Source organism: Dermacentor andersoni, chromosome 5 (genome assembly GCF_023375885.2).
Source record: "Dermacentor andersoni chromosome 5, qqDerAnde1_hic_scaffold, whole genome shotgun sequence".
Lineage (NCBI taxonomy): Eukaryota > Metazoa > Arthropoda > Arachnida > Ixodida > Ixodidae > Dermacentor > Dermacentor andersoni.
The window spans coordinates 162,898,568-162,921,935 of NC_092818.1; the positions used below are offsets into that span (position 1 = coordinate 162,898,568).

The following is a 23,368-nucleotide window of genomic DNA, read 5'->3' on the forward strand; positions in this document are numbered from 1 at the left end:
GAGTGAACACGATATGAAAGTGCACGAGTCAAAAGAGCCGTGGCGGCATGCGAAACAAGTTTAAGCGACGTACGGCTGTGACCAAGCAAGGTGCGTGATTCTAGTTATGGCTACATATATTCCAGCTAGAAAGCGTAAACTTCCGTAAACCGGACTCAATATTTTCGTGTTGCCAACATCGGTGACCACGTGACATTCGAACAGCCGGATAGGGAAGGGCGGAGGGAATACGTAAGTACGAGTCTCGCGAAGCAGGAAATTCTTATTAATCTATCCGCCGTTTACGCGCGCGCTGTATGCGCCCGTCGTCGTCATATGTGTGCATGCACTGCGACGAAATGCCTAACTGCCTCTCCGTTGACCCTCTCATAAACGTGCGCACAGAAACACCCGCGTCCAGCGGAATGGCTTCTTTTTCCTTTGGTATTCACGACCATCATTATACCGACCTTCTCACCGCTCCACGGTTTAATGACACATTGATATCTACCTCATAATTTCTTAAGAAATTGTCTTCAAGGGGTTCTTTCCTCAACGTTCTCCGGGCGTTTCGAAAGCGTGCAGTGTCTCGTCCGAACACACGCTGGCGCTGATGAGCTCACAGCTTAGACGCTACAGCGACAGTCCCAGGACCAGGACGTCATGGATTCGGTTATTGACTCGACTAACGTCTCTTCGGTTTGCTTCCCGATTGGCCGGTGACGACGTTTGAGGAGTCGGCGCTGTTGGCGGAACTGTACGATGGCGGGATTCCGCACTTGACCGGGGAGGCCAACGATATGCCACCCGCGGTCTCCTATTAACGATAGTGGTGACGTCGCGTGATTGAAACACCGATGCTGACCTGATGGAAGAAGCCGTGCGTGTACCGCTCTGCGTCAATCATATTTCTTTTCATTAGGTTTTGATCAAAGCGGATAACGCAATTTCACGCAGATAAGGGTATAGTGCTCGCGACTGCTTCGCAAACGTCTCGCTTCACTCGATCTCACTCCATGCGCTGTCCTCGGACGTCGCGAGCGCTCTCAAGTACGCTTTGGAGTCCACGGATAACACTTGGAAAACACTACCGCTCTACACCAACTTTAGTTGGACGGTTGCAGAATGACCGTAAACACAACACTCTGACAACACGTGTACGTTGTCTTCACTTCCGTGCTAATGTCTTGGTCCAAATGTGCCCTCTTCTGTTGAAACTGCCTTCATGTGTGGCCATGTAGATGGAAGGGAGCAGGACGTGCCATACCGCGGTGGCATGGACCCCGTATATATAGCCGGGTCACCGTGTGAGTCGTGCCGCTGTAACGTCAGTCGCAGACGAGTGCGTGAAGCCGAAAGGAAGAGGAGGAGAGGGAATAATGGTTTCAGTGCCGGAATCGATTAAAGGTCCGTCTAGCATGCAGGCACGTTTCAGCGGTAGCCCCGGGGCAGCGGGTGCACGATGCAGTGCGGCCGGCTTCTTCGATCGCAGGCTGCTGTCGCTGGCAGAGAGAGGAGACTGCTGCGGCGCTGTGTAATTTTGTGGGCGGGTAGCGCGATGCGCGCGTGTGTGACTGCCCGTGTTATAAGTGTGCGTGTTCGTCAAGGTACGTCCTTCTTTGAGAAACCCGTGCATAGAGGGGACCAAGTGATTGCCTAGGCGCTGCCTTTGCCGGAAGCTGTACACTGCAGTTTGTTCATTTCGGGATCGGCGATCTCGGCGCTGCCTTTGCCGGAAGCTGTAAACTGCAGTTTGTTCATTTCGGCATCGGCGGTATTCTCGGTGTAATGCGTGTTGTGGCTGCCACTTCAGAGTCAAGCACAGGTCTATCTCGTACCACTCGTACGTACAATTGAAAAAAAAAAAAATGTCTTGCTTCTGTAGTCACAGACGATCGCATACGTTTGGATTTGTTCGGCTTAGCACCGGATTGATTCCAATCGAGTTGCCTTACATTTCTTTAAACTGTGTATTCCCAGTCCAGAACAGGTTACATTCTGAGGCTAGCCAATAGATGATCGTCTTCATGTCGGTCAATGATGCATGTCGTGGCTGAAAACTGTGACTGCCGCCAAAATGTAACATTCCGTTTAATCAACCATATTTAGCAAGTTTCTCTCTTGCTCTGTCACATCTCCTTTTCTATCGTTAGCGTTCCTTCCTTCTTTTCCACAGGCCTTACAAGTCTCTCTTTCCCTTGTCTTCGATACCTTTCGCCCTATCTCTCACTACAGAGTTGCCAGCCGGAACTTACTCTAGCTAACCTGCCTGTTATCTCTCTATTTCTATTTCGCTCTCGATGCTGCGGAAAAAAATTCGCTGTGTGGAAGGTGGAGGCAGGGGCCGGGTTATAAAGGTTACTCAGGGTAGCCGAATGTAGTTCGAACGATATCCACATTTCGCTCTACATACAAACATACATACGTTCTTTGACTTGTTGAGAGGCAGTGTAAGCGTTAATTAAGCACATGGGCTCCTCTCGAGGCCTTCTGAATGACTCGTTCGCCATCTACAAGAACGGCGGAAATGCGCTGTCGATCGGTTCACCCGCCTGACACCTGCAGCCAGCTTCTGTATGAACACGAGTGCTTGCAGTAAGTACGCTCAGTTTTGACGAATGGATTCCCACGTAACAGTAGCCAGATTGTTTGCGCTACTATTCGTCCTCATCTTTATTTCTGAACCAAGGTCATTGAGCGTCCTTGCTAGCGAGCAGATGCTCTTTGTGCCGTCTTTTACACCGTACATTCTTGGCGCCAGCTGTCTGCGCTCGTCAGTCATAACTGCTTTAACCCAGTTGGTGGGGCTCGTTGCTGACGTGATGCTCGTTGCTGACGTGATGCTTTCTTGCTGTCCGCTGAAGCTCCGTATGTCCGGTTAGGAATACTCCATACGTCCCATTCCAGAAGGTCTTATGAAAAAGAAGTCTCTCTAATACTGTTATTTACTTTCATTGCATGTCCATATGCCACTCCTGTAGGATTCCAGCGTCAATGTGACTCTGGGCATGACTTGTGCTGGAGTAGATAAATGGTGGGGGGTGGGGGGAGGTGGGCAGGTGGTAATATTCTGCCGGAGCAAGTAGACATCTGGACAACATTCTGCAGCAGCACCGAAGCCTTTCAACATACACTCGGATGTCTCAAAGTGGTCTCCATCCGCATCCTGGTACTATACTATAGTTAGTGCAGGCCGAATGCACGCATTCGAAACTAACTGCGTTTAGCTTATCCCCGCATCCTTGCCCGCATTTCTGCACCGGTGATGCACCGATCGCTCTTGCTTCTAAGGCGCAGTGCCGATTCGCTGTTTCGCACAGGTACGCCGGCGCAGCCGCAGTGAGACGTTACACGTTTGGACACTCGTAATCTCGGAGACGGAATCTCACGCTCGAGACTTTATCCGCCGGCCTCTGTCATGCGTGGTAGTCGGCCTGCAACCCTAAGAAAGGGGATAGAAGCGAATGGTTAAAGAATCGGTGATCATGTAGCCGCGCCGGCATGTCTCGTGGCCTTAATCGGCGCAACATGTGGGAGCAGTGAATCGGCCTGTTTCTCACAGTGGGTACAGTGGAATAGATGATTATTAATTGGAGAAACTTAATCTGATTTAAAATTTAACGCATTGATTTGCATTTGTTTGCGTATGTATTCGCCATACTGGACCTCTCAGCACCGCATCTTGTATATTTAGGCAAAACTGATGTTGTTGTTATTTTTTATTTTTTTGCATGTGTTTTTAGCCATCTCCTGCAATAATGCCTGTGTGACGATACAGGTTTCAAAAAAGCGCAGCGGTGTTACTATCTATCTATCTATCTATCTATCTATCTATCTATCTATCTATCTATCTATCTATCTATCTATCTATCTATCTATCTATCTATCTATCTATCTCTCTCTCTCTCTCTCTCTCTCTCTCTCTATATATATATATATATATATATATATATATATATATATATATATATATATATATATATATCTGTGTGTGTGTGTGTGTGTGTGTGTGTGCGTGTGTGTGTGTGTGTTTCATCTTTCTGTCTCCCCTTACCACTTCCCCACTGCAGGGTAGGAAACTGAATGCTTGTCTTCGCGGTTAACCTCTCTGCCCTTCGCATCTCGTTTCTCTCTGTGTCACTCTCTTCAGGTTTCTGTAACAAATAAAATAAACAGCCGCGACGATGTTAAAGCAACGCGAACCCTTAGGCGTCATATACAGACCCCACTGATCATGCAGATTATGAGTACACTCACACGACGAGCGAAGTGGTATACGTCTCGTCGCGACGGCGAGGCCGGGGACATGTTTCACCTGCCGCCGGCGCTTCATCTCGCGCCGGCTTTGTGATCACCTTGCGCCATAACCGTACTCGTGGGCTTCCGCAGTAGCCGTGCATTCGCGCCCACCTCAAGGTACATAGGATACGTGCGTGGCTATAACGACGCCGTCTCTGTCGTGTGGGCTGTGGCGCGCTCCGGCCATGTCGTCCGAAGCAGTGGCTGTGAATCACGCCGACCTTTGCGATCCTTCTACGGCCGCACGGTGTGGGCGGGTGGCTCTGCATGCGGCTCGATCGTCCTCGTCGCATAGTGTGGTGCAGGTATACCAACATCTACATAGGAAAACGGTTCCGTTCTCTTACGCTGATTATTTACGGACTTTGCGGATTTATGGATTTTACGGGATGATTATTTTTCAATTTTCCGGAATGCTAGAACATCCTGGAAATCGAGTCGCACTGCAGCGCACATTGACATCGTCGCTGGCAGATAGAATAATGCTTGCCCTGGAGCTAGATTATTCGAAGAGACGGGCATTACTAGCACGAGAAATCTACCAATTATGAATACTCACTAATTTACCTCCTAATTACTTCACGGCACATATTGCAGTTTGCGAATTGTGAGTTTGCAAGACGTATACATTTGAAATGAATCTCCAGGATGACAACAGTTTCGAGATATTTTTTTTCCGAAGTGCGGAACGAAATAGATGGGCGTTCCAGTTACTTCTGTGCTTAAATGTTAAAAGAGCGTTTTGTTAAAAAACTGGAGCAACGGTGCATTTTTTTCCGCCAATTTTAATGGCGCAGATCTCCGAACCGGTGTCATTCTGGAAATTAGTTCCAAGTGGATGTGCATTGAAAACTCACCGGCTACAACTAGTAAATTCCAGTATGTACCGTAAAGTAGTAATTAATTAAAAATTTAATTGGTGAATTGTTGTTATTAAATTTAATATGCGTTTCGATTTATCGTGCTAGTAATTTCCGTCTCTTCGAATGATGCAGCTCAAAGACTATAATTCTGTTATCAGCGACAGGCGATTTTTAAAATGCCGGAAAACTTAATAAAAAATTATCACCCCGTATGTTTACGTCCGTGGTTACGGTTCTGCGCCGGATCACCCTTTGTGTGCGGCAGTAGCCTTTGCGAAGTAGACTCGAATGTGACGATAATGATAGAAAAAGCAACTTGACAGACGGTCATGGGTCAAATCACGCACTTTCTATATGAATCGCGATTCATACTTGCACGGCACATAAGTTAGAACGATTGATTGATTTTAACGTCCCAACGTAATTCTGTGGCAATAGGAGTAGTTGTAGTGCGGGGCACTGTATTAATTTGGACCATCTGGGGTTCTTTAAGGTCCGCTTAAATACAAGTGAACAGACGTTTTTGCATTTCGCCCCCATCCTCGAGCATGCACGCTGCGGCCGACGACACATGGAGTGATTTCTATTGAAAGTAAATTTGTACACAAAACCATTGGAGGGTGATTGTCAAAGTATAAAGCGATAGATTCCCGGTAGACCTGCTGTGATATGCTGTTTGGTACAATTGTCGGTTAGTTAGTCGGTTAATTGGCGTTACAATTCACATTAGCACACTTGCGAGGAGACAAGTCGTGCACGGGTATCAGGATCGACCCTTGCCAAGTCATTACCGTTGTCTACACTGTCTCCTGCATCGACCCAATTCACTCGGCGAGAGAGCCGTCCATGCATATAGTATATAGAGTGGTGTGGGTGGAGGTGGGAGGGGAGGAGGAGGCTTTGCTGTAAAAGCTTCGTTGTAATAATGGGCTCATCGTCATCTTGAAGCTCAAGTAGCAAAGCCAGTTCGGCGTGCTGAGGCCGTGGTAGCCAAATAATTCGCTAAGAGCCGAGGTGGGTTGAGTCTGACTCACCTCTGGTTCCTTAGTGGCTTCGGCGTTGCGCTGCTAAGCACTAGGTCGCGGGATCGAATCCCGGCCGCGGCGGCCGCATTTCGATGGGGGCGAAATGCCAAAACGCCCGTGTACCATGCATTGGGTGCACATTAAAGAACTCCAGGTTGTCAAAATTAATCTGAATGCCCTCCACTATGGTGTGCCTCATAATCAGATTGTGTTTTTGGCTGGTAAAACCCCGGAATTCAAGTTAAATTGGTTGGTTCGCAAATGTGTAGTCCAATACGGGATAGCGTATAATATACCCTGTGAAGCTTCACGTACGTGTAACTTCGATCTGGGAATCAAAGTTAGACCTTGGGGAGCGGGCCTCAAAAGCTTATGCGTCGGTATTTTGCGTAGCTATAAAGAAGCCCGTCACTTGTGTATTTGCAAGCTTTTAGTGAGCGACGAAGGTGACAGACACTGTCGACTAAGTTATCGATTATCGAAATTCAGTCGGCTTACGGGTTAGAATGCCAACGACGTTTCCGTTTTACTCGGTTGAAATTTATTTGTTGTACGCAAGTTGAGGTTCTGCTTACCTGCGCTGCTGTACTTCTGCCACTTTCACGGCGAATAATAATGGTGCACAAAGCGAGTACATTTTGATGGCCTCTTTGATATCGGGAAACGCTAAGTACCGCGCCTGTGAGCTCACGAGTGCAGCACCGACTAACAGTATCAAGTACACGCTGTATGTCTTTTGTGCAGCTGTAAGCGTTCGTTAACCTATTAAAGACGCCCATTGTGGGTGCGTCTCAGGAATGGTGTCTGCATTATTATAAGTGCAGGCGCATTGGGTCTTTCTTCCTGCTTTATTTTTGTTTTCGTAATATATGGACTTCGCGCTCACTTGAACTGAAAGGGAGCACCGTAAACGTTTCCGGTGTAGGACGCGGTTCAGTTTACAGACATGGTGTCGCTTTTTTATGTGCCACCACATGTGCATTTTCCAACCTGTACGCATGGTAAAGAATATTCCCCCTATATTATTGAATGCAGGACATAATTGACGTTGACTATTGTTCGTTATTTGTCTTTCCGTGTTTTTTTTATCAAGGAAAGCAGCGATAATACGGGAGACATAGGGCAGGATAGTTGCTGCGCAACTTCAGCTTTCTGCAGTATTCAGTATAGATCCTCCTCCTTTCCTTCCCCATTCTCTCGCTCTCTATTTCTTGCGAGAGAATCTCGCTTCCCATTGTGTCGCCATACATCTTTGCCATGTTCATGAGTACGCGATGTTTTTTTTTTTTTCTCGCGTATTTCGAGGACACGCGAGTTGCATGCAGTGTCGCATGTGTCACTTCACTCTATAAAGCAACGCCGCATTTTTGCACGCAACAGCTCCCTCCATGCTGTACAACATACAGTGAGGCTTTTCTTCATGAGTTCGAAACAATAAGTCGACAGAGCTTCCGAGTGCTCTCTCTAATATGGAACCATGTTGTGACGTAACCGTAACGCCCAGCTCGTCTCGATTTCACAATACCCCCCCCCCCCCTCTCCTTTTGTTCCGTTCAGCGTCGCCGCTACAACGCGAGCAGTGTGACGCAACTTCGTGTTAACGACGTCGCACTGAGTTTTGTCTCGAACAAGTCGCCTTCCGTGCGTCACCATTATACGTAACTGTGATGCTCCGAATGACGTTAGAGATGCTGCGGGTGTCCTGCTATTTGTATCGTATTTTAAGGTCTACAAGTGCTGGACAGCGCAGTGTTATACTGCTTGCCTGCATGCGTTGAGGGCAAACTCTACCGTGAGTGCGGTGTCACAAGCCTGACGCCGTTGCATCGTGCCGATAGTCGTGGTCGAGCTTCTTGAAATATAGGAGATGGATTGTAGCACAGCGCCGCAGCTTTGTTTTTAGTGCTCGCGGTTCGCAAGCTTCGGCGTCCTTTGATGACCTCATCCCTGGAACATCTAGCTACGACGGCCTGGTGTCCATTCGGGACAAAACACATTCCAGGGTATGTAACCAATGTGCATGTTGACGGAAAGCGCGCCTCTGAGTGCATCGAGCGTGAAACACCCAATTGTTAGCCTTACCCATAGGATATATATATATATATATATATATATATATATATATATATATATATATATATATAGAGAGAGAGAGAGAGAGAGAGAGAGAGAGAGAGAGGGGAGGGGCTTTATTGCCCTTAAGAAAAAATAGGAGCGCCCCTAATAGAGGACAGCAGAAATAAATGAACGCCACACGTGTGAAAAGTGTGCCGTATATCTGAGCGTTTATGCACTTTAAATGAAAAAAGAAAACGGTATACTACGCTGCAGGCGCGGCCTCAATCCGCGGATAAAGCGTGTGCACGCCCACTTTGTTCGGCAAGGCGGGCAAAATGCCGCGCCGTTCAAGAAAGCGAGCAGGTTTCTAGGAAGCCGCTGCGACCACACCTGTCGCCAACAGTAGCAGCAGTAGCAACGGCGGCGGGCAGCACAGCAGTCGTACTTATGGGGTATTTGCTCTGCCACTGCCATCCATCACCCAGTGCGCAGTATATACAGACTTCTTAGTGTTGTTGCGGCCTCGAAACAGTGTTTCGGGGCCTTCCATCCCACAAGTTACTGAGTAGGTCGTTGTGTGGATGCACATGGGCGGGGGGGGGGGGGGGGGGGGAGGTAAATCGCGTACGCCATTGGGAATTCGCGGGATTTGAACCGATCAGCGAATATTCTTGGCTGCACGCGAAAGGTGTCCGATTGCAACTAATCTTCTCCGAACGCGTAGTACACCTCCTTCTTTTATTCATTAACTTTTCTTTTTCGCTCGATTTTGTGTTGCGCCTTTCCTTTGTAGGCAAGCGCGAACGGTTCTCGTTGGCTTGCCCAAGGAGACGGCTACCCGCGCAGCTCACAGCGGGTCATCTCGGTCGTTTCTCCGGCACACGACTAAGCCCTCGTTATGCATTGTAAGACTGCACCGGTGCGAGACGCATCCTCCTCTTGCACAGTGATGACTTCAGTCCCTGCCTATGCAATCTGTCTATATAAATACGTGCAGCGCTGTGAAGGCTAGAGCCGACTCATTTGTGGCCCTGAATAGCGCAGATCACCACTCTTAGAGATTCGAAACCCACATTGTGAACAGTGAAATTGTGAGTATCTCGAAACGTCATAGACATTTTTAGTGCTGTGACTGACCTGTTTTATTCAGTACGATGGTTTTACTTGAACAGACTGTTTTCCGTCGAACGATTGACTGTACATCACCGGGAGAAATAATAGCGCAATGCTGGCTTACTACGAAACCGAGGATGAAGCCAAAGGTGAAGCCAACGCGACTATCCTGCGCATACGTGCTGTGGTAGCCACACAGACACTGGTCGATGACGAATCTGTTTCTACAGGGTCGCTCAGTAAGCATTTCATCAATGTTCAATCAGAGCACTCATGTCAACCCAATTTCGACACGAAGTCCTGCGCACTAGTATTTTGTTGGTAGAGATGTCCGTGCAACGGCATCATATTGGCCACTTGTTTGTCCACCAAACGTAACAGAATACTTGCTGAAGTAATGCCGAGTTTAGTGCTGAAGAGATGTGCTCTCCTAAGAGTGGGCCGCACGCAAACACCTGTTCGCACTTTTATGGAAACACATTGTTTGCTCCTGCAGGAGAAACACTTATATCGTATTCATTCCGATATAACTTCTGCGTTTATTCAACTTTATGGATAAGAAAAGAAAAGACGAATGAAAAAAAAAAGGAAAGAAAGGAAGGAAGAACAGGGGCAGCAGATGTGACGTGTTAACCCGGCACTTCATAATGCAAGATGAGTGAGACATATACACCTTCGTCCAAAATCTGAGCTTTCGTGAGCGCTTGACTGCACAAAGATTTAATGACCCTTTTCATACGTGCCGGTAGATAGCCACACTGCCCGTCATTAGATGAAGAAAGGCTTTCCTTCTGCACCTTGTTAAACGAGCTAGACGGAAGACCTTGCTCGCTGGACACGATCTCGGGACCAACGTTGTCTCGCACATCACGGCTGCAGAAGGCCGCAAGAGCGCGGCTGGAATTTTTGAGGTCAACCGGGCTCGGCTTCTGTCTGTGACAGCGCTGACTTTCAACACGTCGAGGAGTCCAGTGCACATCAAATATAGTTTCTCTACATCTCTTAATATTTTCCTTCCCCTTCTCTTTCCCCTTGTGCAGGGTAGCCAACCGAGCTCAGTCCCGGTTAACATCCCTGCTTTTTCACTTACACTTTTCTCTCTCTCTCTCTGTGCATATTGAGACTGACTACGTTAGCTCTAGCTTCTGCAACGCTGAACGGTTCTAGTGAGACAGCGCCTACGCGATGGTCCTTCGAGCAGTGCGGAGGTCCTTCACGGGCTAGTAGCTGGGCGCCAAGTGCATGCATCATCACGCTGCGACTGAGGAGGGGGCGTTGTAATGCGGGTGGATTCAGTGCAGCGTCAGCGAACAATGCTCGCTCGCTGTGACCGCGTTCACTGCGCGAAGGCGGCGAGGGAGAACGGGTGGACGCACACGGCGCCGGAAGTCAGCGTGTGGCTGACCGAGGAATAACCGCGAGCCGTCACTCGCTCGCTCGCTTTGAAGTGAAAACTGGCGGCCAGGTCGTGACCGCCGAGTGGATTTCGGCCGCACGCGAGCGAGTCGGTCGGGGCCTTGAGGGGTCACCATGGCCGGCGGCGTCTGCGGGCCGGAAAAGGGTTGGGTAGCTCGGAGAGGGGGCAGGCGAGGGACGGAAGCGATGAACGCTTGGGCGTTGGAAACGTTTGCAGCGGTATCCGACACCGAGAGTGCATTTCATACGTCCACGTTTGCCGCCGTGATCACATTCAAAACGCTGTGCGCTGCGCATTTTTGTACGTCGTAGTAAATGTGCTATCAAATGGTTTGCTTCTCCGTCTTTCTATGTATACACGTGTGTTTGTTGAGAGGCTATTGAGGAGCACCGGCTCTGCCTCCGCCCCGCCTACTCCAAGGAGAGGGCTTCTCTCCACATCGTTTCAACACCAGGGCTTTCCTGCGGTCTCGGCGTCGCAACTTCTATTCCCAGGCCAGCACCACAGCTCCGCATTCAGGCATCTCCTCAGGTTCCTGGATTAGAATGGGACTGTTGTCTCACCTGTAAATACGCCGCCTGCTAGCTGGCGCGCTGTCAGCCATGGGTCCTGCTACCGCGACGACTTTCTCTATTTTCTTTCCTCTTAATGTCCCCCCTCCCCTGCCCCAAGGCGCTGAGCCCTACCGCCTAAAGGGCTGCGGAAAGTAACGTCTCTTCCTTTCTACAATCACACACTCTATCTTGTTAAAGACAAAGATGCGAAAACTTCATTCAGGATCCAGCTCAGCGGCGCGTAAGGGCGTTTGCAAAAGCTACTTTAGCATGAAACTGACAAAATCGGTGCGAGTCGCCTTGTGGTGCCAAAGTCCGGTAGTCGAGTTCACGTAAACGCAACCAGGTAGGACTCGGGGAGCATCGGGGCGGGTTTGTTGACTTGCTTGACCGGCTTGACGAAATATATGTAAAACGCGTTGTCATGCTGCCTGTGTATCGGGTCCACAGAAGTTAACTAGAGGCTGATCTACTGTTGTTTTTAGCGTCTCGTTAAGGAAATTAGAGAGTCATAGTCTGGTGACCTGCTATTTTCTTTGTCATCCATAGTGTCCTTAGTATACTACTGTGAGTCCGCGTGAGCAGATATCCGAAAGCACGAGGAGCAGCGTGCTTTGAACAGCGTGCAGCAGGACCCACGTGCAACAATCCACAGAGAACGACAAAGGGTGCTGGTCTCGCGCCCTGATCGTAAAGCACATTCCTGGCTACCCGTACGTTACCGTCGAGGCACTGCAAGTACCATAACCACCATTTATGTCAGAGTAAGCGACCGCGTATTGAGCCCTCAGATCCCGGAATCCTCGGATGCAGCAATCGATCCTCACAAGGGTGGTGTACCCTCGGGGTATCAAAAGTTAGCCCAGTCTCGAAGCGGATGGTGCGTTGTTGAAGACAACCGCTCTTCCGCACACATTCACCATTATTCCGGTGCGTCCACGCACAGCCGTTGTTCCGCATCCCAGACCTGCTCCTCAGCCGATGCTCCTCAGCTTGTGGCGGGATCTCGCTGCTTCTGGTGGTAAAGTGGCGCACACGCAAACTGTATATGCTCCGTCACGAGAACGGTCCCCTTGGGAGTTCGTGTATCCACCTCTCCCAACACCCTTCCTCTACTCCTCTGTTTTCTTTTTCGCGAAAGTATGGGGGGGAGGGGCTCGCGTGCTGAGGTCGTGCGCATCGGTTTCGCCTCGCGTCACGGCCCGGGCCTTCTGTTCTCGTCTAGCGCGGCGGTAGCTGGCGCGTGGCGTATACGAAGAAACCGAGAGGTCTTGCGGGCGTGAGCGACCTGTTTGCACGCCGCGGTTCTGCACGCGGAAGAAACCCGAGCCTGCCCGGCGTACGTGTACAATGCACGTTGCCCACGTAAAAGCGCGCGTGCGCGCGCGCGCATAAGTGCGCGCAATTAACGACCTCTCGAGCCTCGACGTGTGTGCTTTACGGGCAGCTGCGCGCGGCGAAAGCTGATACGGCTCCCACCACCTTTCATCCCCCTCGCCCGTGGGCAGCGCGCATGTGCTTCTGATTCAGCTTTGCGGCGTTACCGCCCGTTCCAGTCTGACCGTACGCAAGCCAAACGGTGCTTGACATTAGGGGCATTGGTGCGTGGCTAGTACCTTTGAATCAACGGTTGGGCTCTTATAGCAGGGCTATACAGTTGGCAGGAATAAAGTCTGACACTCGGCATGAAATTACGCCCATCGAAAACTTTCGCTGGTATTATGGAAGTTTTTTTTTTCTTTTTTTGCGTGTAATAAACTAGGGCGCGCGCTATTCAACTGTTCTGAGTTAAGGCAAGCGGCAGTGATCGTGTTTACTATTTGGCTGACTGTATAGATCAATGTCGTCATCCTGACATTCGTTCGGTCAGCGATTCGCTGCATTACAACTCTTTTCTGTGCTTTACTAGCGTGCGGAATTTCGTAAATGTTCGCGTCATTTGTCTGTTTTCATTGCTTTTAGTGTCTTCGGTATTGTTTACCCTGCGCATAGGAGAAAGACCTTTCACCTCTCGTTTTCCTTCTTATATGAGAAAGGCGCCAATATCTACTTTAAGTTCGTATATATAGACGCGTTATATGTAAGCTAGAACCAATGCTTTAACCATTTGCAAGTTTGTAGGTTGTGTACGTAGGGCAGAGGAGAAATCAAACGAATCTGCAGTAACCTAACGCGTTTCTTGCTTGGACGACTCCAAATGTGAGTTGTGCGTGGGATGTACGCGAACTTCGCACTGCTGGTGATCGTGTTCATGTCAGGGCGAGAAGAGGCCAACGTACGCCGTAGCACCTGGTATAGGACTAACGCTTTTTCAAATCGTTTTGGTTGGTTTCCTGCCGCGGCGTAAAACTGCTTCTGTGCCCGTCAGGTCATGAGAAGGCCGTCCGTCGAACCCTGGTTTGAAGTGCTGCCCTGCCTTGTATTGTCATTAGCAGAGCGCGTTTGCGTGCTATATATTGTTTGAAATAGTGTAGTAGTGCGTGCAGTATGTGTCATTGTCTTGTTTACAGCAGCAGCAATGACGACGACTTCACAACTACAGCAACAACACGCGGCGTGTTTTTCTCTCTCTCTCTCACTCGTGCATGCACTGCTATACAATGCCCCCACTGCAGGTCTGTACTCATGTGGCCTTCCCTGATCGCTCTTTGCTTCACGGTCCACTGGGTCCCGTATGCGGCAGGCTCCAACAAGATGGCGGCGCCCACGCGAGCGTTATAACTAGGCCGTAATTACAGACTGGCATGGGAGAAAAACCTTCCCGTTAAGCCGGGACATGCGCGTTCCTAGGCACACGCGACGCAGCGTGGCGGCAACGTCTCGGACTCGCTGCTGACCCATTCGTCAGTACACGCGCGTACGTGCATGCATGCTGCGTTTGTGTACGCTAATGCGCATATGTCGTGGGTGCGCGTTCGCGCACGCGTAGCCTGGCAGCGAACGTAGCGTGGCGATTTTAATCGCTCCCGAGAAGGAAACTTCGCTTGCGGCGCGGGTCTTTCTGTGTCCGGGCAACGGCCGCTGTTCGCGTGTGCGCGCTCGTGCGTCATTTGCATGTCGCGGCCGATTGCGCATGCCCGCACATTGTTTCGGCTTCGTTTGTAGGTGCGCCGCCGTTTTGGAAACGCTGGAGTGTCGATGATGCACCGTCCCCCCCCCCCCCCCCCCCCCCCCAACTATTGTCTCGCGCGAAGGCGTTAAATCGGCGCTCTCGCGCAGCGCGTTGGTCGGCGCAGCTCGAACGCTTTCTGTATAGCAGCTGCCACACTGTAGCTTTCGACAGTCCGACCGACAGAGTGCGCTCTGACAACTCGCCTTTTCGGTTGGAGCTGACGGTTGTGTTCCCGAGCTCGGCCATATTGTGCGAACGCCTGAAGTGACTCGTGCTTGCGTTGTTTGCAAGAGTGCGCGTTGTGCTTGTCTCGCAAGGTGTGGCTCCACGATACTGTACAGTTCGCGGCGCGTAGCCGGAAGGGACAAAAGTTTGCGATCAGCGCTTGTCTTCGTCACTTCTTTCTCGGCCCTGTCCGGTTGCGGGCTGAGGATTGCGTAATTTTCCTCGTTGTCCTGTGTTGGGTAGCAGAGCAACGGGATAATCTGTTCTGGCTTGACATTTGTCTCACCGCAAGAACAACGATACATCTAAGCGCTCCGCTACGACGCCTTTCATAACCCCACGGTGCAGCTTTAAATGTCATGTGAAAACGCTACCTATCAATAAAAACAACTAATCAATCAAATTAATTGAATGAGCGGTATCATCTCTCAGGCCACAGCCGAGAACGCACGAACGCACGCACTGACATACCGGGCTCAAACGGCAGAGCACATGGGCAGCGGGCGCCAGCTGTTCCTGGTGTGTAGCGTGAAATTATACGCACTTCCACGGACGCCGTCTGCTCTTCCTCCTCCTCCTCCGTTTCAGTCGTATAGCGGTGAAAGTGTTGCACACACCAGCCCTCTCGTTTACGACACGCGTTTTCGCTCGTTCCTATACGTCATGTGAGGGACTCCAAATTGCCATGTGGCGAGGAGCCCTCCAGTGTCCCGATGAGGCCAGTCTTCGGTTCCCGTCAGACATTCGTCTCTTCCTGCTGAGGCCCCCTGCTGCACGCCACGCTCAAGAACAGCTGTATTCGCTCTTCACCGCTGCCCATTTTAGCACCAGCTGCTTCTCATATACACGGTTGATGCGAGCGACGATATACAGAGTCTGCGTCTCCTTCAGCTCAGCGCGCGTTCCTCTCCAGCAGTTGGGCCGTGCGCCCCTAATGGCACCTCTAATGAGCGCCGTGCAATTATGCAATTATACGCCTAATATTTAGGGACGAGCGCTATACTGCAGTGCGCCGGCCCTATCGAGCCATTGCGCACGTACCACCGACGATGAAAGGCAGGCTTCTCTGATGGCCCCACTAAATGTTTTATTATTTCTGTTTTCGCAGCGACACTTCTCTCCCTCCCTCTTCCTTCATCTTAATGGACGAAGATTGATTGCCGTGAACTAGTAACCCGTATTTCTGTCACGCTTGGCCCGGCGTATAGCCGGCGTCTGGTTCTATTTTGCGCTTCGCCGTCGTGCGCTGGCGTCTGTCTGCCCTTTCCCTCTTTTTTTTTTCGTTTCGTTTGGCGCTGCTGCATGCATGTGCCGATAGCGGCGCGCTGCTAACCAACGCCCTCGAAGGCGCCGCCAGACTGGTGTCTTCCGTACTCTGTACATGCGGCGCATTTAGTGTTCACGCGTGGCTTTGACAGTGGCAGCTTGGGCGGGGCTTAGTCTCATGGGTTATGCATAGCTTTCTGTATTAGCTACCGCGGCAATCTTCGCTCAATGGTCGATTTTTACCGAAAGGCCGTTTTAGCTTCCCGCGATGGGCCTTGTTGTCTTCGTAACGCTCCGTTGTTTCAGCATACCGCTTCCTTAGGTAGAAGGTGGGTTCAGTTGGCGCAGGACAGATGTCGTTGCGCGAGATGCCTGGGAGAAGCTTCTGTCTTCCAGCGGGCTTCGAGTAGATTGGCGATGGGGAGCACGGTGGATGGACGAGCTACAGCACTTTCGCCAATCATGGACCGGTGTCATTTGTGAAGATTTTTTCGCCTTTGCGAATACACAGATCGTCAAACGCGATGTGTGGCTGTCTGGAGAAGCTTGCTGTGTGCTTCTGTACTTCCGTACCTGTGCATCGCGACGTAACATGACCGCAGCGCCGTATGTAGGTATGCATATATACCGCCCTTCGGCTATAACGAAGTGCCAGACAGACTTGGCCGGGCACTACATGGAGGCCATCGTGATGGCTTCCGGTCCGCGATTTGTTCCGGGGCAACCAGCCATAGAGCTGTTGGGCTTGTCTTGCCGTGAGTAGCTGGGCGGGCCGGGTATACGCGACGCCGCTTTTTGTTGACGCCGGAAGCCTGCATCGCGAGCCGCCGCACCCTCTCTCTCTCTCTCTCTCTCTCTCTGTGCGGACCGCCTTGATTCGCAGTCGTTGGGCCTCTTGCTTTTTTCCCCCCACCATCCTGTGCACGGGCGAAAACAATGCGCTGCACGCCGATCGTAATTTACGAGCGCGGCCAACCTTAGCGTTCGTTTTGTTCCGGTTGTCGACTTGTCTCCAGCGCGTAGCCCATCCCACCCGCAGGTGCGTGGAGGACCGGCGGAAGGCTAACTGCCCCGTCGGCATCCGGGGGGGGGGGGGGGGGGTGATTGTGCGGCTGCTTATTGAAAAATGCATCACTATCTAGGCGTTTATTTAAACTCGCATCGCGCGCGCTCTCGCTGCTTCTATAGAATTTTGCAAACCGACGCCGGTATATGTACCGTCGCGGGCAAGTAAGTGTAGAGAACGTGAACACAGATAGCGCGCAAATTTCGTTTTCACTCACGAGTAGCCCCTAGATCGCACGTCAGAAGTTTTTACTCAGCCGCACTGTTACAATGAAGCTTAAGCTCCTGTCTTAGGTACACGGGAACGCAGAAATCGTTTTCCTTATCTGCACTGCACTGGTTGCTGACTTTTCCAAAGAAACAAACTCACAGGGACCGATAAAATGGGCTTACTGTTATGTTACTCTTGCCGGTTACAGGCGTCCGCGTTTCAGAGTTATTGCATTTCGTCCATTCAACTAAAGGCCTTCGACTTATGATATACATAAGGGTAGGCAGTAATGAAAATAATAATCTAGCTTAATTCAAAAGAAAAAAAATATATAAAAGGCAATATATGTCTAGAAAAAGTACGAAGCGCAACTAGAAGAGCAAAGTACAAACAGTAACCATCAACACACATATATAAGAGGAAACAAAAAAGGAGGGGGGTGGGAGCATGGGAAACAGCTGCTAAGGCACAGATTACAAAACATATCCAAGACAAAACGGTGCTTGAACAAGCGCGTGAATGTTTCGGCCTTGAACGACATGAAAACAAAACAAAGCAAAAATGTACAAACCGCTTTGATCGCAGCCATCAGCGAATATTCATAGCTCAATTCGAGTGAAGCGTGCGAACATTGCTGCTTTATTTGGTGCTGCGACTTTGTTCAGCATCGCACTGCCCTTATAGACTATAGTTGTTGTGAAGGTGGTATTATGCGACTTAAAAAAAAAAAAAAGCGATCATATGTTGCTCTTTCGTTACATCCCTCTGCACGACGATACAGCAAGGTGTTTTCTGTAAGCGTGAGCCTGAACTTCCGTCTGCTTGTGCGGGTGACATTGTCCATTGTTAGGCGATAGTGCGCGCTCGTTCTATTGAGGGACCGAGTCGTCGCCGGCGTCGATTGCTCTCGAGGCATAGCTTCGTTTGTAATAGGCGGCGCGGATGTCATTCTCCTGAAGTCATTTCAGAGTCACCTTCGTGTGTAAGTATACGGGTCGTTGTAGGGCTTTGAAGAGCATCGAGATTGACGCCGATGTGTCTCGATTCTCAGCGCAAGAGTGTGCGCACTGTTTACAAAGACTGTAGCACTGAAGCTTAACAAGCGCTGATGTGAGCGGAGCTTTTCATACCGGAACTACAGCTCCAGCCGATATGACCTGTTTACCACAAAGGAGTGATAATTTCGTCAAGTTACGGGCATGATGTTTTCTTTTTTCTTTTTCAGGGCTACTTTTCATAAGTTTCATTCCCTTTCTTAATCGAACCGGTGACATGCCCTATTATATATTTTCTTTCTTTAACGCCCTATCTTCGGATGTGACGATAGTTAAATTAGGTGTTTCCTCTAGGATAGAGTCAACTTGATTCATCGCTTTCAGCGTTGGCAGCGGGTCATTATAAATGACTAAATGTTTTCGAGGAACCCATACAAACTATATAGCGTAATCATTTGAATAATGCTGTGTGTGCCAGTGAAGTGTATAATAGGCACCTCAATTGAATGAACCCACGATATGTTGAGCGAGTCTGTGGAATACAGGTACCTTTGAACGACCGAACGAAGGAACGAGTGAGTGAGTGAGCATTGCAAGCGATCCACAGCTAGACAGCAGGCAAGATTATTCGGTTAGACTCTCAAAAAAAGTTGGGCGCAAGCGAAATTCGGACATTTTTGTCGCGTGATTGTCGGGGGGCAGGTCGCAGGTTCGATTCCCGGCCACAGCAATCCGATGGGGGTAGAATGCAAAAACGATCGTGGTATTACCGTGCATTGGGTGCAGGTTAAAGAACAGCAGGTGGTCAAAATTATAATCTGGAGCCCTTCACTATATAAGGCGTCCCTCCCTCATAACTCACCATGCAGTTTCGAGACGTCAATAATTCTTTTTCCCGTGTGCGCCGCACGAAAGCTGTCGTGTTCGAAGTCTGAGCCACGTGATATTCGACGGGCGTATGCGTGAGTTTGGAACGGCGGTATACATACGTGGGTTTTAGAAAGGCTGTGTGTGGCTCTCCTAGAGAGCGTCCTCATTTGTCGCCGTCGTTTTCTAAGCGGGCCTATTGTTGCCTGCGACAACCGCGGTGGGGCAGGCAGCTGGGGCTTGTCCCGTTCGGCTTGGCGGTGATTAGAGGGCCTGGGAATGAGAGCAGCAGCACTATGGGTACCCGGGGCAAGGCAGTTGGCCGGAGAAGCTCCATGCGCAAGGGCTGCGGACTTACCCGCTTTGGACGCTTGCGCACAAGGCCGTTTCTGCGTCTCCGTAGAAACATACATGCTTGCCGTGTGCTTGTCGCTTTGCTCGTCTGTCCCGCACACCGTGGCGGGATGACTGTGCATATGCGAATATTATCGGTCGGGCCCAAGGTTGTAGCTTTGCCACGGTCCGTTTCCGTTTAGCTTCGTTGCATCTTACTAAGAGAGGAGCAGTGTGAGGATAACAGAAGAGATGTTTCGTAGCGGTGCATTTGGGGTATTAAACTGACGCGGGTGGACTGGCTTGCGGAAACCTGTTTTGACCTCTTGTACGTGCCTACACGGACCTACGCCCCAGTTCCTACAAACTTCATACCTGCCCGCTCTAGTATTAATGCTTTCGTATTCTCTTTCTCTCTCTCTCTCTCTTGAAGGAACCGGCGTAACCTTTATGTTGTTGATTGCCTTAAGCAAAAAAGAAAAGAAAGAAAAACGCAACAAAAAATTTCGTGGTGGCCGAGGAACACGTCTACGCATAGTATAATGCGGCTTCTGTGTACGTAGGATGACTACGATGACTGCGTTCGTCTAAATTCGTTGATTTTGTACGACCGAGGGGTTGAAACAAATAAGTTCACTTTCGTAGAGAAAGCAGTCGCGGCGCGCGGGGCAGGGTTGTCCGCATTCAGGAGAAATCTGCTCTCTCTGCGACGTTTTGCAGGTCGCAGGATGACGAGAAAAGCGTGGCGGCTTCCGCGATGCTGCGCATGCGCCGTGTACGCACGCTACGCCGCACGCCATGCATGCGTACGCGTTTCCAGCGTGCGTGCGCATCGGTCCCTGCTGGCGTGACTTCGCGTTGCTTTCCTTTACTACGGAGGAAAATATGTCGGTGCAATTGCTCCATCGCCATGGGAATCGTGGGTCGGCGCATGAGTTTTGGGAATTGTCTCAGATCCGCTGGGAAAGCACGTTGCCGATTCTCTTGTCGTCCTTTGGTGATCAAACGCGTTGTCATCTTGCCTCGCAACGATCTTCAGTGTAATCAGAGAAAAGTGTTAAATGACTATTGTATTATGTTTAGTAGCAAGAGTTTCACGTTCGCAGTGAATTAATTTTATCACTAGATTTCTAGCTTATCAATAGATCACGGTGTTCTCGCATGTATGTGTTGCTTTATCTCGACATTTCTTGCGCAACACATGCATGCAGCACGGGTTGAGTTTTGTATTATAAGTTATTTTTTACTTTGTGTGTGTGTGTGTTCTGGAAATTGTCGAATGGTAGCAGTTACAGGCTAAACGACACTGATCATTGCCATAGGACAAAGTTACGATGACAGAGAAGTTAAGAGAATAATAAATACCACGAGTACAATCGAGTTCGCAGGGACGATGCTAATTCATGTACCGCCGCCAGTTATTCTGAAACCGCCTGTCATACTGGCGCCACACGCACTTCGTAAGGCCAAATTTGTCTCTATTAATCTTCTTATGAAGTTCCACCGTCAGCAAGACTCAAAAGGTGACGTCACGAAGCTGCAGTGGCGCGCTATAGACCGTTTTTTCGTAGGCGCCGCCATATTGTGAACGCAGTGGCGCCGCCTATGAGCAGCGCCATACTGGCTTGGGTGAAAGTGGTCTTTTGCATGGCAGCTATACGCTAGGCGGCAGGTTCTGGCGTTTGTTTCCGCGGTCGTGCGGTCTGTTTAGTATGACGTGCGTCTTCTACGTGGTAAGCGGTTCTGTGAGACGTGCTGAAGTGGTTTAAGGCGTCATGGCCGGAATTTCTGCTGGCGTTGAGGTGGACGGAGCACGCAGTGCGATGTGTGCGTGCATGCATATTCGTGCCTACAATCAGCCTCGGAGATCACTTGTGTATTTCTGAATGTTCCAATCACTAATGTGACCTTACTGCAGTATTATCCTCTATTTCTGAGCTGCGATTTAGGAGCCATGAAACACACGCGACGATCGTAACAGCGTGAGTGTGGGTAACGTTCTCCTACGATAGGAGCTGTGATGTTATACTTTGACAAGCGTTCAAACTGTTCGCTGTAGGTTACATCGCGTGACTACTTGGTTCGATGGATGAGGTTTCCACCCCCGAATAAAATAGTTTTGGCAAGTGATAGTAGCATACCTTACAGTCTGAATTACGCTTGTCCAGCAAAGGGACTGTTTACGAACTGCGCGAGCGTCCTAAGCAGTGGTAGGTGCTGGATTATATATATCTTTGTTCTATATATACCGCATGGTCCAAGCATACCGCATCAGCGGTTATATATTTATAAACGTTGTGCGGCGTGACCATGCGAGGCCCTATTGCGGCGTTAGCCCGTTTTCTCTTGCTTTTTCGAGAAAGAGGATGATAACCGAATTTCTTTTTCGGTTGTGTTCGTTCCGTTCTCTACGACGCACTCACACGTATTACGGAAATTTTGTCCTCGAAAATAGGCATCGCATTCTTTTTATGCGATCCCTCATATATTATGGCTGTATGCAGGCAAAAAAGGCAATGCCGAAGCGCACAGCTTACATATGTACCGTGCTGGTTCACCAACCGCAGTGATCGCTGTGTTGAGCAGCGCCATCGGCCTCATGCAGGAAGGCTACCATAGGCATATGGTAATTTGAAGCCTACTAGACTTGAAATGCGTGAGAACGATGCCGGTGCATCACAAATATTTGATTGCGCCTGCCGCTTAGATGTTTCGTGGTATCCTAGTTGGCCGTGCACGAGCATGCGCTCTTATACTTTATGTTTTACTCCCTACGCCAAGCGATCAGATATTGAGCAGATTTACCATTTCATGCTGCTAATACAGAGACACCGGTTTTCTTTGTTGAATTAAAACCGATATAAGCAAAATAGTTCACAACACATACACACACCGCGACTGATAATGTGCGTACACCGCGGCTGATAAAACGCGTCACATTTTTGCGCCCCCAAATGATATTTCCGCCTACTGTAGTTACCGATGCACCGAGAGGTTTCCCTGACGACCTTATATGAACGGACATGGCGTAAATTTCACAAAGTACCATCTAAAACATCTCAAAATCGTTCCGCAGCACGCGACAGCAATACTTTCAAGGAGCGCCGCGCCGGATCGCCCAAGCCAGAGAGGAGGAAAGGCTCTCCGCGCGCCCTATCCTCCTCGCCCGATGAAACGGTCTATACCGTCATGTGCCGTGGTATAGAACCGTATGCAGTCAGTACAATGCAGCCGCTCTGTTTCTCAATCTCTTGTTGTTTACAAACTCGCATCCTGTCTTAGAGAGCTCTGCTTACGTATGCGTTGGCGTGCATTTGCGTACTAAATGTGCAGCTGTGACGTGCTCCGCTCCTAACGGGATTGCGTTCGTGGGGCAGCGCTAACGCAAGCGCCTTCGAGCTATTTTAGAACACTGCCTCGCGCAGTTTTCGCCGTCGCGACGCAAACGCGTTTTGCAAGTAACGCACTTGTCTTGGCCAGGCGTACAACGAAACGTGCTGTGCTGGCCGAGCACTCTGCGGGGAGCTGCGTTTCAGATATCGTACCCAGTATTTACGACCATAAACTTTTTACGGCGACCGCCATTAGAATCTCTTGACATTGCTTAATTGGGTGTCTGGAGTCATCGTTGGCTCTGGTCTCCCAATATATGCTAAAAAAAAAATCTATCTCTTCGCAACAGTGTATATAGTGTCAACTTGGAGAATGGCCACTGTTCCCCAGATGTGCATCTTTATTTAAGCTCCACGCGCCAAAATCAATGCTTCTATGGAAAGCCGACTAGATTTACTTGGGCGTTGTGTCACTGGCAAATCGGTCAGCCTAGTTTCCATACTTACACACTGATTCCGCGAACGCTTGTTTTGTAGTTAGTTGGAGCGTACGGAATAAATAGTTATGTTTTGATTTATTTTTTGTTTACGAGTAGAGTGTGATAACTTTCTCCTGTTTTGGGCCGCTACAGTTTCCCGACAAGACGAACGGTC

General features: G+C 49.8%; 1 protein-coding gene across 3 annotated transcripts in view; it reads left to right on the plus strand.

Moving 5' to 3' along the window:
- The window catches only part of LOC126531538 (uncharacterized), a 141,546-nt gene that overhangs the window by 43,059 nt on the left and 75,119 nt on the right, over positions 1-23,368 (plus strand). The gene's annotated exons all lie outside the window — the stretch shown is intronic.